The sequence below is a fragment of the Carassius auratus genome, chromosome 34 (assembly GCF_003368295.1).
Source record: "Carassius auratus strain Wakin chromosome 34, ASM336829v1, whole genome shotgun sequence".
Taxonomy (NCBI): Eukaryota; Metazoa; Chordata; class Actinopteri; order Cypriniformes; family Cyprinidae; genus Carassius; species Carassius auratus.
In genome coordinates this window covers 4,224,143-4,235,607 of record NC_039276.1, presented here as the reverse complement: position 1 = coordinate 4,235,607, position 11,465 = coordinate 4,224,143, and positions in this window count along the sequence as shown.

Sequence of the window (11,465 nt, the reverse complement as noted above, 5' to 3'; positions counted from 1 at the left end):
AAAACCATCAAATGCAAATTGTCACAGTGAATTGTGACATGAATGTCAATTTAGTTATTTTTTTATTTGTTTGTTTTTTACAGAAATAACTACAAGAATAAACAACTACTAACTGTTGATATTGTTAACTAAAACAATAGTAAAAAAAAATGAAATAAAGCTGTTATAAAATAATTTAGAAAAAAAATATTACTGAAAATTAGATACTGTATATTACAGTTTTTATTCATTTTTTTGATCAGTTTTTGTTATTTTATTTTAAAGTTTTAGTCATTTTGTTTAGTGCTTTTGTAATTTTTAGTAGTTCTTTTTTATATATATATGTCTATATAGTTTTAGTAATGTTTATGTCAGTTTTAGATATTTTAGTACATTAAGGAACACAATTTTTTTTTTCTTTGGCAACTAGCTAAAAAGAAAGTTTTTGACATTTAATTTTACTGTAAAATTGCATAAAATGTCCCACAAGATCTTTTTTTTTTTTTTGGTTTTTAACCATGTAGTATAAGGGGACTTGCTGTTAATCAGCATTTGTACAGTCTTTTACTGTTAAATTACAATATTTTTTAGTGTACAATGTGAAAGTCCAACTGAATATTAAGATATGTATTATATAGAGAAGCTAGTATAAACATTTTAACAGAACATTCTCCATTTCTTGTCTCCACAGATAAGTCAATAATATTTTGGTTCTTCATTAAATGCTGTCATTCTTCATTAAATGCTGTCAGGACTGAGTTTCATCATCATTAATTGAAGGCAATTAATTGGTGAGCATGTGAACCTTAAACATCCTTAAATTTGTCTCAGACGGCACAACTGTGTCCTAAACCTGGCCTTAATTTGCTTTCTTCTGTATAATGACTTGATCGTCCACTCTTGATTTCTCCCACACTGATCTAATGCTGTACAAAAACAGCAGCTCTTTCTGTCATGCTTGTATAGTTTGTCGTATACAGCTTCTCACCAAGCTGAATTAAAGTCTTGCCACAAAAGACGTGACCTTTTCCCAAACCTTGAGCGTTGTGGTGATGAGCGATTATAGTTGTTTGGCTTCTGTTGAGGACACTTCTTTGATTTGGTCTTAAAGAAAGAGTCTGTGGGGAGACATATTTGAAGCAAAATGACTTGTCCTAACAACAATACAAAATATATGAGCATGCAGATTGTAATCTGGTTTAACACTAAGAACAGCAGGTTAATTTAAAATGAGCATATGATGATTATTATCATTTATTATTGTTCATGTGTTGGGGAGTGTGGGGTAAGCTGTACCAGTGCCTCAGCTAATATGCTTCCAACAGGCCACAATCATGAAAAGCTCCAAAATATTATGAATTTTTATATTTGTCAAGGCCTAGAGTAATGGGAATCCATAAAGTTTGGAAAATGCTAATCTTACACCATAATACAGTTTTATATGATGCAGAGGATAATTTCAGTTGATAATAAATATAGAGCATCAGACTTTTCAACCTGCAACATTCTCTCTTTTTTGTATTACTTTTTTTTAGTAAGAATTGCTTACTCTTGCTTTGAACAAAACCCACCAATATTTAAATATCTTAGTAGAAGAAAACTGACCAATGTTTAAATATCTTAGTAAATGAAAACCGACCAATGCATTTAATTGCATTTGCAGTCACTGTGGCACTGATATATATGATAGACAACACTATAATTACAATATAGCTAGATCTAAATCCAGAGGATCACGTTTGTCATCATATCGCCCAGACCTAAGTTGCATTATAGATAAAACAGTATTACTTTTTATAAAGCGGCATTAAAACATGGCATATTGTGACTTGACTTTGGCTATTAGTTTTGCCTAAATTTAACTAAATTTTCTTTATTTAGAAAACAACTTAAGTACAAGAAAATAAATGGCTCACCCACTCTCCACTGTGGTTGATGTTGTGGTACAGAGCTGCAGAAACACTGTTAGGTTTACACAATGTTTGGCTTTTTTTTTCACTTTACTGCATCTGTGCCTTTTATGCAAATGCCTCGCCATATCTTATGCATGCGAGTGCAAATATGCTGGCACAGCTCCCTAATGGCTCCAGAGACCCCACTCTGAGACCTGCCACTTACTTCCACAAACTTATCCTTTCCACTGAAACCATGCAGACCTCCAAATTGCTCTCAGATGTCAGCCTGGCATTTATAAAAAAATGTCTGTTTTTCCTCTGGAATGAATTATTCATTGGAAGTCATTAAAAGAATCTTCTTTAATAGAGACTTATTACATGCGTTGTCATATCGTTCTTTTAATAGACAAAACACTCATTACAGGTGTTCCTGTTTTAAGACCAAAAATGATCTTATAATAGATTTGTTTGTCTCCTGTATTTGAATTGAATTTGAATTTAAATCAGCTTTAGAAATTTGAATTGATTTAACCTATATTTGCAATCACAATTATGATTTGGGGGTGGGTTTGAATAATTTTGCACTTGAAAGTTTAGAGCCAATTAGATTTTCTTTTTCATTACTAGCTTTCTCAGAATCACTTAAATGTGTATCAATAAACTTTCTATAATAGTTTACTGATGCCTGATTATTATTAATACATATATATATATATATATATATATATATATATATATATATATATATAATTTTGTTTACAGCAGCAGAATGTCCTGCAAGTCATTATTGATTGCAAGTGTATATATTTCATTAAGTGTAATAAACATGCATTTGACAATTTGACAGTCAAAAATAAATTAAAATGTATTGATATATTTTTTATTTTCATAAATGTTGTCTATTGTATATTACAACTTAGTGGAGTAATTTGACATTAACTGTACATATAAACTTGTATGAGACTGATATTTTAAAATGACATCAACAACTAAAGTTTGGCCTCATAACATATAATTTCACAATGCAATACTTTGCATCCTGGTATTGGAGAGCATTATGAGGAAAACTATCAAGAGCAGTCATTACCCTTTTAAATGAGATATTTTTGAGAGCGCCACCAAAACCACAGATTAATTAAAAATAATAATTCTTAAATGCCAGCTGATGGGCACATCTCTCTAAACTAGAGTTTGTTTACATTTGGAGTTTAATCACGTTAAAATTGATACTTATTGCAGTATTGTTTATATTACTTAAAACCACCATGCGTTACCATTTTTATCCCTAAATTAACTTTTAATACACAAATAAAATTAACTAAATAAATGTTGAAATAAAGCACTGTCTAAATAAATGCCCTGTGTTTCGAAAAAGCATTTTTAGTGCACCATCTATTATCAAGCAAAACTGTCTGATAATGGGCCAATAATGCATGTCTTTGGTTGGTTATGTTTGGAAGCTTCACCTGAAACAGATGACCAATACTAATAATAGCTTCCTCCAAGACATGATTTACCAAATGTAGTCGCTCTGACTCATGAGAGCTTCACTCATTCAGTGATTTTTCATGAGAAAGAGATTTTAAACAGGAGTCATTTACTCAATGTTTTTGAGATGAAATAAGCTTTTCTTCATGGGCTGAGTCATTTTATTAATGTTTCAGCTAGGGAACCAGTCTCTAAGGCTCCAGGATCATGGAACAATGACTTTGTTCTCCTCATCTGAGGTTTTCACTGACCGACTAAATGTCATTTCTAAAGAGCTTTCTGAGCTGATTATCCAAGTCATCTTTCAGATGAAGCATGGGCATATGCCCCCTAGATTTTTATGCCAAGCTGATTTTGATTTTGCAGCTTCCAATAAAAGTTTGTCTTGTTGATAAAGTTTTGTAGGGATTTTTCTTCTTTCTGTCTTTTAACATAAAAATTGTATCAGTCAAATCTTTGTATTTTCTGTAGATCATTTGTTTGTGTCACTTTTATGTCACTTAAAATTATTTTTCCCCCACCCTTTTTAAAATCATTATATACTATGGTTACATTTTTAAAAAATGCAAGTTATAACAATATACAGAGAGAGAGAGAGAGAGAGAGAGAGAGAGAGACATTTTGAACCCTACTTTATATTTGTTATATTAAAAAAAATATATATATATATATATTACATTAAAATTACACATATAAAATTGATGTGTATTTATGTATTTATATTTTATTGTATTATTAAATTAAGGTTAGTGTATAAATGTTACATTTTTATTCAGCTTGTAATGCTATACATGTTTTATTATTTAAAAAATATTTATAAATGATCATTTTCTTGTAGTGCTCATTTTGAGAAAAGCATTACATATAAAATGTTTTATTGTTGTTCTTTAAAAAATCTACAGAAAATGCATTTATCATGCTGCATATTGCTTTCTGCTAATGTTATTATATAAAATAATATAAATTGTTTCCTTGTTGTGTTTTGTTTTTTAGAAAAGTAATACATGTGAAAGGTTTTTAGTAGTTTTATCATTATTATTATTATTAACACAAATAATTTTTTTTCTATACAAATTGTTTAGCATACTGTACATTGTTTTTCCTGTGTTTTTTTTTTCTTATGTCTTATCTTGTTCAGGGAACCAAGCGTCTGCACTCCCTCAAAAAGAATAAATTGATGACGACCATTTCTGAGAAGGTTCTACAGTATGTGTAGTTGTCTTTCAGGAAAGCCAATATTGACCGAATAGGCCATCTTCTCAAAATGAGAAACAACAACACAATGCAGTCATTAGCACTTTTGTGTTCCCCTTATTCTTCATCAGGTGACCCCTGTGGCTTCAGGACTGCTCAAGCTACAACCAGTGTATATGCTGCACCTGTGCAGTGGACAACAGACCCATGGTCTTTATCCTACTGGGTGATGATAAATAGGGTTCTAACCATTCACTGTCTTTTAGCACAGGCCAAAAGAGTTCTGTATCTGGCCCATCTCTTTCTTCAGCCACACATACTCAATAGCTGAAGAGCTTTGAAACTATGCACATCAAGGAAATTCAGCAGCTCAGATGCATGAGTTTGAGATCTGCTGGAACAATTAACACCCCCTCCATAAACTCCACCAAACAACAGTAAATGTGACCACACTGTGAAGGTATTCATGTATGTTGATTCTGACGGCTGCGGCTGACGCTTTGCCGTCTCTCCTGTGGTGTCCTTGCCCAGCCCACGGAAGGACTGTTTATGCAAGAAGATTTCATAAACCTGATGCCTTTTCCAGACAGGACCATGTGACGGAAAGGGCCAGAAAAGAGGGGAAAGTGTCCCATAGTTTTAATGAGAGGAAGAGTCTGTGGTGGAGTATGACAGGCTTCCTCCCTGAGCAGCTCTCAGATGTCTGGGAACACTTGCTGCTGCAGTGTTGGAGTTACTCATACACTTTGAGTCTTACTTTTCTATTCATTTAATTAGTACAAATGAAAACCTCTCAATTCCCGGTGTTGGGGAAAACAGGATGTAGATGTAGCAGATTTGAATGTTTTTGGGAGAAGTCTGAATTACAGGTGGATCTCAATAAATTAGAAAGTTGTAGAAAAGTTCATTTATTTCAGTAATTCAATTAAAATTGTGAAACTCGAGTATTAGTTTCAATACTTTCAAAAAAAAAAAAAAAAAGTCAATACTTTTGCTGTAATTACTGCCTCAATTCAGCGTGTCATGGAGGTGATCAGTTTGTGGCACTGGAGGTGGTCTGGAAGCCCAGGTTTCTTTGACAGTGGTCTTCAGCTCATCTGCATTGTTTGGTCTCTTGTTTCTTATCTTCCTCTTGACAATAACCCATAGATTCTCAATGAGGTTCAGGTCTGGTGAGTTTGTTGGACAGTCAAGCACACCAACACCATGGTCATTTAACCAACTTTTGGTGCTTTTGGCAGTTTGGGCAGGTGCCAAATCCTGCTGGAAAATGAAATCAGCATCTTCAAAAAGCTGGTCAGCAGAAGGAAGCATGAAGGGCTCCAAAATTCTTGGTAAATGGGTGCAGTGACTTTGGTTTTCAAAAAATACAATGGACCAACACCAGAAGATGACATTGCACCCCAAATCATAACAGACTGTGGAAACTTAAAACTTGGGCTATGAGTTTCTCCACCCTTCCTCCAGACTCTAGGACCTTGGTTTCCAAATGAAATAAAAAACTTGCTCTGCCCTGTAAAGAGGACTTTGGACCACTGGGCAACTGTCCAGTTCTTCTCCCTAGCCCAGGTAAGACACCTCTGACATTGTCTATGGTTCAGCAAATTGACTGGCATGTCACCATATTCTAATTTGTTGAGATAGTAAATTGGTGGGTTTTTGTTAAATATGAGCCAAAATCATCACAATTAAAATAACCAAATACTTAAACTACTTCAGTCTGTGTGCACTGAATTTATTTAATACAGGAGTTTCACAATTTGAGTTGTGAACTTTTCCATGACATTCCAATTTATTGAGATTCACCTGTAGTTGCTATTATAATGCACTACTTTTTACATTCCCCAACACTGCACAAGATGGACAAAAACTATTTCAATAGTTTCTAAATAGTGTCTCAATTGTTATGGGTTGTAAAATGGCAGGATTATTCTGTATGTTGCTGAAATAAAACGGATTAATTTTTTTTAATGCAGCAGCTTTTTACTCACTGACATCTGAAATGAAACTGATGAGCGTCTCACAGGCTTCCAACATGCTCTGATTATATTAAAGCGAACCTGATGTGCACCTGGAATGTAAGCAGGCACACTGATTGTTCAGACATTTTGTTTATTTGCACAGATCAAGGTGCTGATCCAACAGGCCAAACACACATATGCGGCATAAACAACTGACTTGGACAATCAGCTCATTTGCATTGCTAATGTGATGAGACATAATTAATTCCAACAAGTGCAACACAAAGACCAAACAATGCTAAACGAGTCAAAAGTTAAAATTTTTTGTCATGATCTTAAAAACCTGTTGATCTCATGACTTTTGCTTAAGTTCAAATTAGTTTTTTAGACAAATACACTTTTATATAAATACATTTCTATACAAAACTTGAAATGTATTGAAATTAATGAAATTTAAAAGTTCAAACTAAAATGAAATTTGTTGAAAAGTTACTCACCCCTCAGGATATCCAAGATGTGGAGAAATGTAGCATTACATCACTTGCTCACCAATGGATCCTCTACAGTGAATGGGTGCCGTCAGAATGAGAGTCCAAACAGCTGATAAAAATATTACAAGAATCCAGTCCATCAGTTAATGTCTTGTGAAGTGAAAAGTTTTTGAAGTGTTTGTAAGAAACAAAATCATCAGCATTAACACATATTAACTTTGAATTGTCTATTCTGTTAAAGGGGGGGGGGGGGGGGGGGGGGGGGCAAGCCCATAATCCATAATAATGCGTCCTCCAGTGAAAAAAGTTCATCCCCTTTGGTCCTCTAACATCAAAATCCACTGACATATTGGTTTAGAAAAGTTTTAGTCTATTTTCTCTTGCAAACAGTGCTTGATCTGAGCATATTTCTCTCCTGATTCAGATGAGACGACTTTTTCACTGGAGTAAGAAATAATATGGATGAAGGACTCGTATTTTAGCTGAGAGCAACAGTTTGAAGTGTCACACGTCTTGATGGATTTGTTCCTTACAAACACGCAGCTTTTCATTTCACAACACATTAATTGATAGACTTGTCACGTGGATTACTGTGATGTTTTTATCACTCTGATTTTGACGGCACCCATTCACTTGCATTGGTGAGCAATTGATGGAATGCCAAATTTCAGATGAAGAAACAGACTCTGCATCTTGGATGGCCTGAGGGTGAGTACTTTTCTTTTTTAGCAAATGTTCATTTTTTGGTGAACTTTTCTTCTAATTTGCACAGCTAGCTTTTGTTTAACTTCCTGGCTGTTCATTCAGTAAGATTCAATAATGTCCTGAAGCAGTCATGTTAAATCTGTAGCATTACCTGAGCACTACATAACATAGACATCGTTCTGTTAAGGCTGGACACCAGTTTGTTTTGGCGGGACAAATAGATCATGATACATAAGGCGCTGGCTACACCCACCTGATTGAACAGCATCATTTGCATTGTGTTTCCTCTTGCTCAAGCCCAATCTGCAAATTCCACCAGACCAGAGATTAGAGTCAACACATTCAGTCGTTCAGGTCTGTGTAGCTTGCTGGAATAACCAAACAGCATGGCTTATTAACAAGGGCACTGCGACCTTTGCAAAGCAATGCAACGAAAAACAAAAACAGTGAGAGTAAAACCAAGTGGAGTAAACAAATGCTTTGTACTAATCTAAGTTGACTGTGACCCCAGTCAATCTTAGAGGAGAGTTCAAAGTATATAATCACCCAGTACTGATAAAACTGATTGTGTCCCAAGTGTGTAGAATAAACAGTGCAGAACAATCACCATCTCATGCCCTTCAAACACAGCACAGCATGTCTGACATATGACTGCACTAACCACAGATAAGAGCTCTAATAGCTCCAGTGGAACAAACACCATTATTTCAGCGCAAAAGTTGTTTTTGATACCTTATTTATCAAGAAAGATTACAACAACTTTGCCATAAGCCAAACAAACAAAAAAAAACACAATTTGTATTGTTTCCTGTGCACTTTCTCTCAACAGAAAATGTAATCTGGCAACCTGTTCTCACTGCCAAGGCATCTACTGCAGTGGGTCTCAAACCTCTCCATGAAGTACTCCCAGCACTGCACATTTTATATATCTCCCTATATCTGACACACCCACTTCAGGTCTTGCAATCTCCACTAATAAGCTGATGAGTTGAATCAGGTGTGATAGATTAAGGAGACATACAAAATGTGCAGGGCTGGGGTACTCCAGGAAAGGTTTGAGAACCACTGGTCTACTGCATGCCCAAGAGCTCTAGCCGTGTCTCAAATGACACATATACACTATGCCATTATGCTCTATGTACTCAATCATGTAGTGTATGAATTATATATGGTTATTTTGTCATTCATAATCGGAGTCTGGTAGCACCTCCTCCTTCGCTACGTAATTAGTGCTGAAACAGTTGAGTGCATGAAGTGTCCAACATTCCACACTTAATTTTTGGGGTTATTTACAATTTTTGGGGCATCATCCAGGTATTTAAAGTGCACTTTTTTATTTTTCTGAATTTTTGTGAATGCACTACTTGCACTATTTATATTATAAAATGCAATAGAATAGTGCATAAGTATGCTATTTGGGACATGCCTTTGGGCAATTCATGCACTCAACTGTCGCAGCATTAATTATGTAGAGAAGGGGGAGGGGCTATCAGACTCTGATTATGAATGTCAAAATAGCTTTATATAATTCATAATCTACATGGTTGATTACATAGTGCAAGTATGTTGTGTATAAGTGCATATAGTGCATCATTTGTGACGGCTAATCTCTGTCTGGTAAACTTCATCCACATTATTTTGCAACGCGGAAGCAATTTTGCTACTTAGGCTACTCATTAACTGTTGTAAAGTGCAAACTTTTACACAACAAATTTATGTATAAATACAAATATATATTAAAGTAATATGAGAAATACCAGCAATATCACAGAGAATGTTGATATGTCAAGAACACTGGTGAGTTTGGCTCCAACCCTAATTAAAGTACACCTGAATCAGCTATATTCAAGGTCTTAGCCTTGCCTACTATAAACATCCAGGCAGGTGTGTTGAGGAGTTAAAGCCAAACACCCGCCCTCCAAAACCCAGTTTGGAGACCCCTGATATAATGTGTCGGCCTACATTTTTTAATGCCCTCTTGCCATCTTAATGTTCTTGTTCTGTGTTCCATTTAATGTTTGTCATTCATTCAATCGACTATTGCTTTTCATATAATACTCTTTTTGGTAAAAGATTACTGTTGAAAGAATATAAATGTATGGATCAAACTTTTCTTTTCTGAATGTTTACAATTAAAATCGTACTCTACAGATACACTTAACCTCAGACCTCCTTGAAGGTCCATGTTTTAAACACTCCCATTTCATTTTAGATGATTTTTATATATTATATATTATGTATGACAGGTATTGATAAAGTACAAGCTTCCAGCTTATTATATTACATTATTATTATATGCATTGACAACCAGGTGTGGACGAACATGTTGTGGTTTTAATTACAAAAATGATATATTATTATCCTGTTTACAGCTTCCAAGATGACGCAACTTGATTAATAAGCAGATGGTTTGGTGTATTGGTGTATTGTATTAAATCAGTAGACTTCATTCTAGACTGACTGTTTTAATACTGCACAAAGATTTAGATCTACAGGCTCTCTGAAGGTCTCTCTTTCCAAGCTGAGTGTTTTGTTGTGATGTGGAGAGAAAGGCTGGATCTCTGCATCTGACAGCAGTATTCTTCAGTGTCAGGCTGCCTGCTGTCTGCAGAGCAGAAGGTTCTGACAAGCCTTTCCTCAGTGTCCACTTCAGGTTTAAACAATAATCCTTTATAAATCCCTCATGAGATTCTATATCAGACAATTCTAATCTTTAACCGAGAACAAAAAGCATTATACAACTAATTAATTACAAACAAAATGGTTGTGCTTTTGTATTATGAAGTGCTTGTTTACTAAATCTGGCATTGAAAAACAGCAGAATGAAAACCCTATTTAACTAATTTATTAAGAGATGTTAAATAGGAAACGAAGAAAAAAAATTTTTTTTTTAAAATCTTGTCTGTGTCCTCGATATGAAAAAATAAAAGCTTATTTATTAAATTTAATGTTCTTTTTTAAATAAACTTTAAGTGTCAATTACGTCAATAGTAATCATTCAAAATATAATTTACAAATTATTATGAATGATACTTACAATGTGTAATTCTACAATGCAGTGATTAAATGCAAGCCCATTCACTTGCTAAAATGCATTAAATAACATATATAAATATGTAAAATATAACAACATTTTAATTCTATTATTTTAATATTTACATTTAAAAATAATAATTTGCAATATAATATGTTATTGTAGTAAACCCTGCTGAGCGGCTGGAAAAACAATGAATGAATAGAAATAAAAAAGGTGCAATTCAGGTAAAATTAAATACAATAGTTTCCGATCATGTCTTCTAAGAAAACATGTTTATGAAATAACATTCTTTGCATGAGTTTTAGGACTCGCCTGATGTAAACAATACAATTTTAAGATGTAAAGAGACAAAACTAGTCTGCTTGTGTCAGGGGCGATTCTAAGATTTTGATTTTAGGCGGGCTCAGCCCCCAATAAGGGTATGATTAAAAAATATTATTTTACTATTAGGGTAGGGTTGTATACTACTAACCTTATTGCAATCCACTATTCCATTGTATTCCCTGTATTTCATATATGGGAGTAGGAGTACTGACTGAGCCATATATAACACTGTAAAAAAAACTAATACAGTTTTTTAGATGTGACCAGTCACTGGAAAATTTTGAATTGGGAATGTAGATATTTTTTATTTTTTTTTATTTTTTTTACAATAAAGACTTCCTGATTCAGTATTAGGACATTCATGTTTATCCTTTGATGATACCACTGCTTT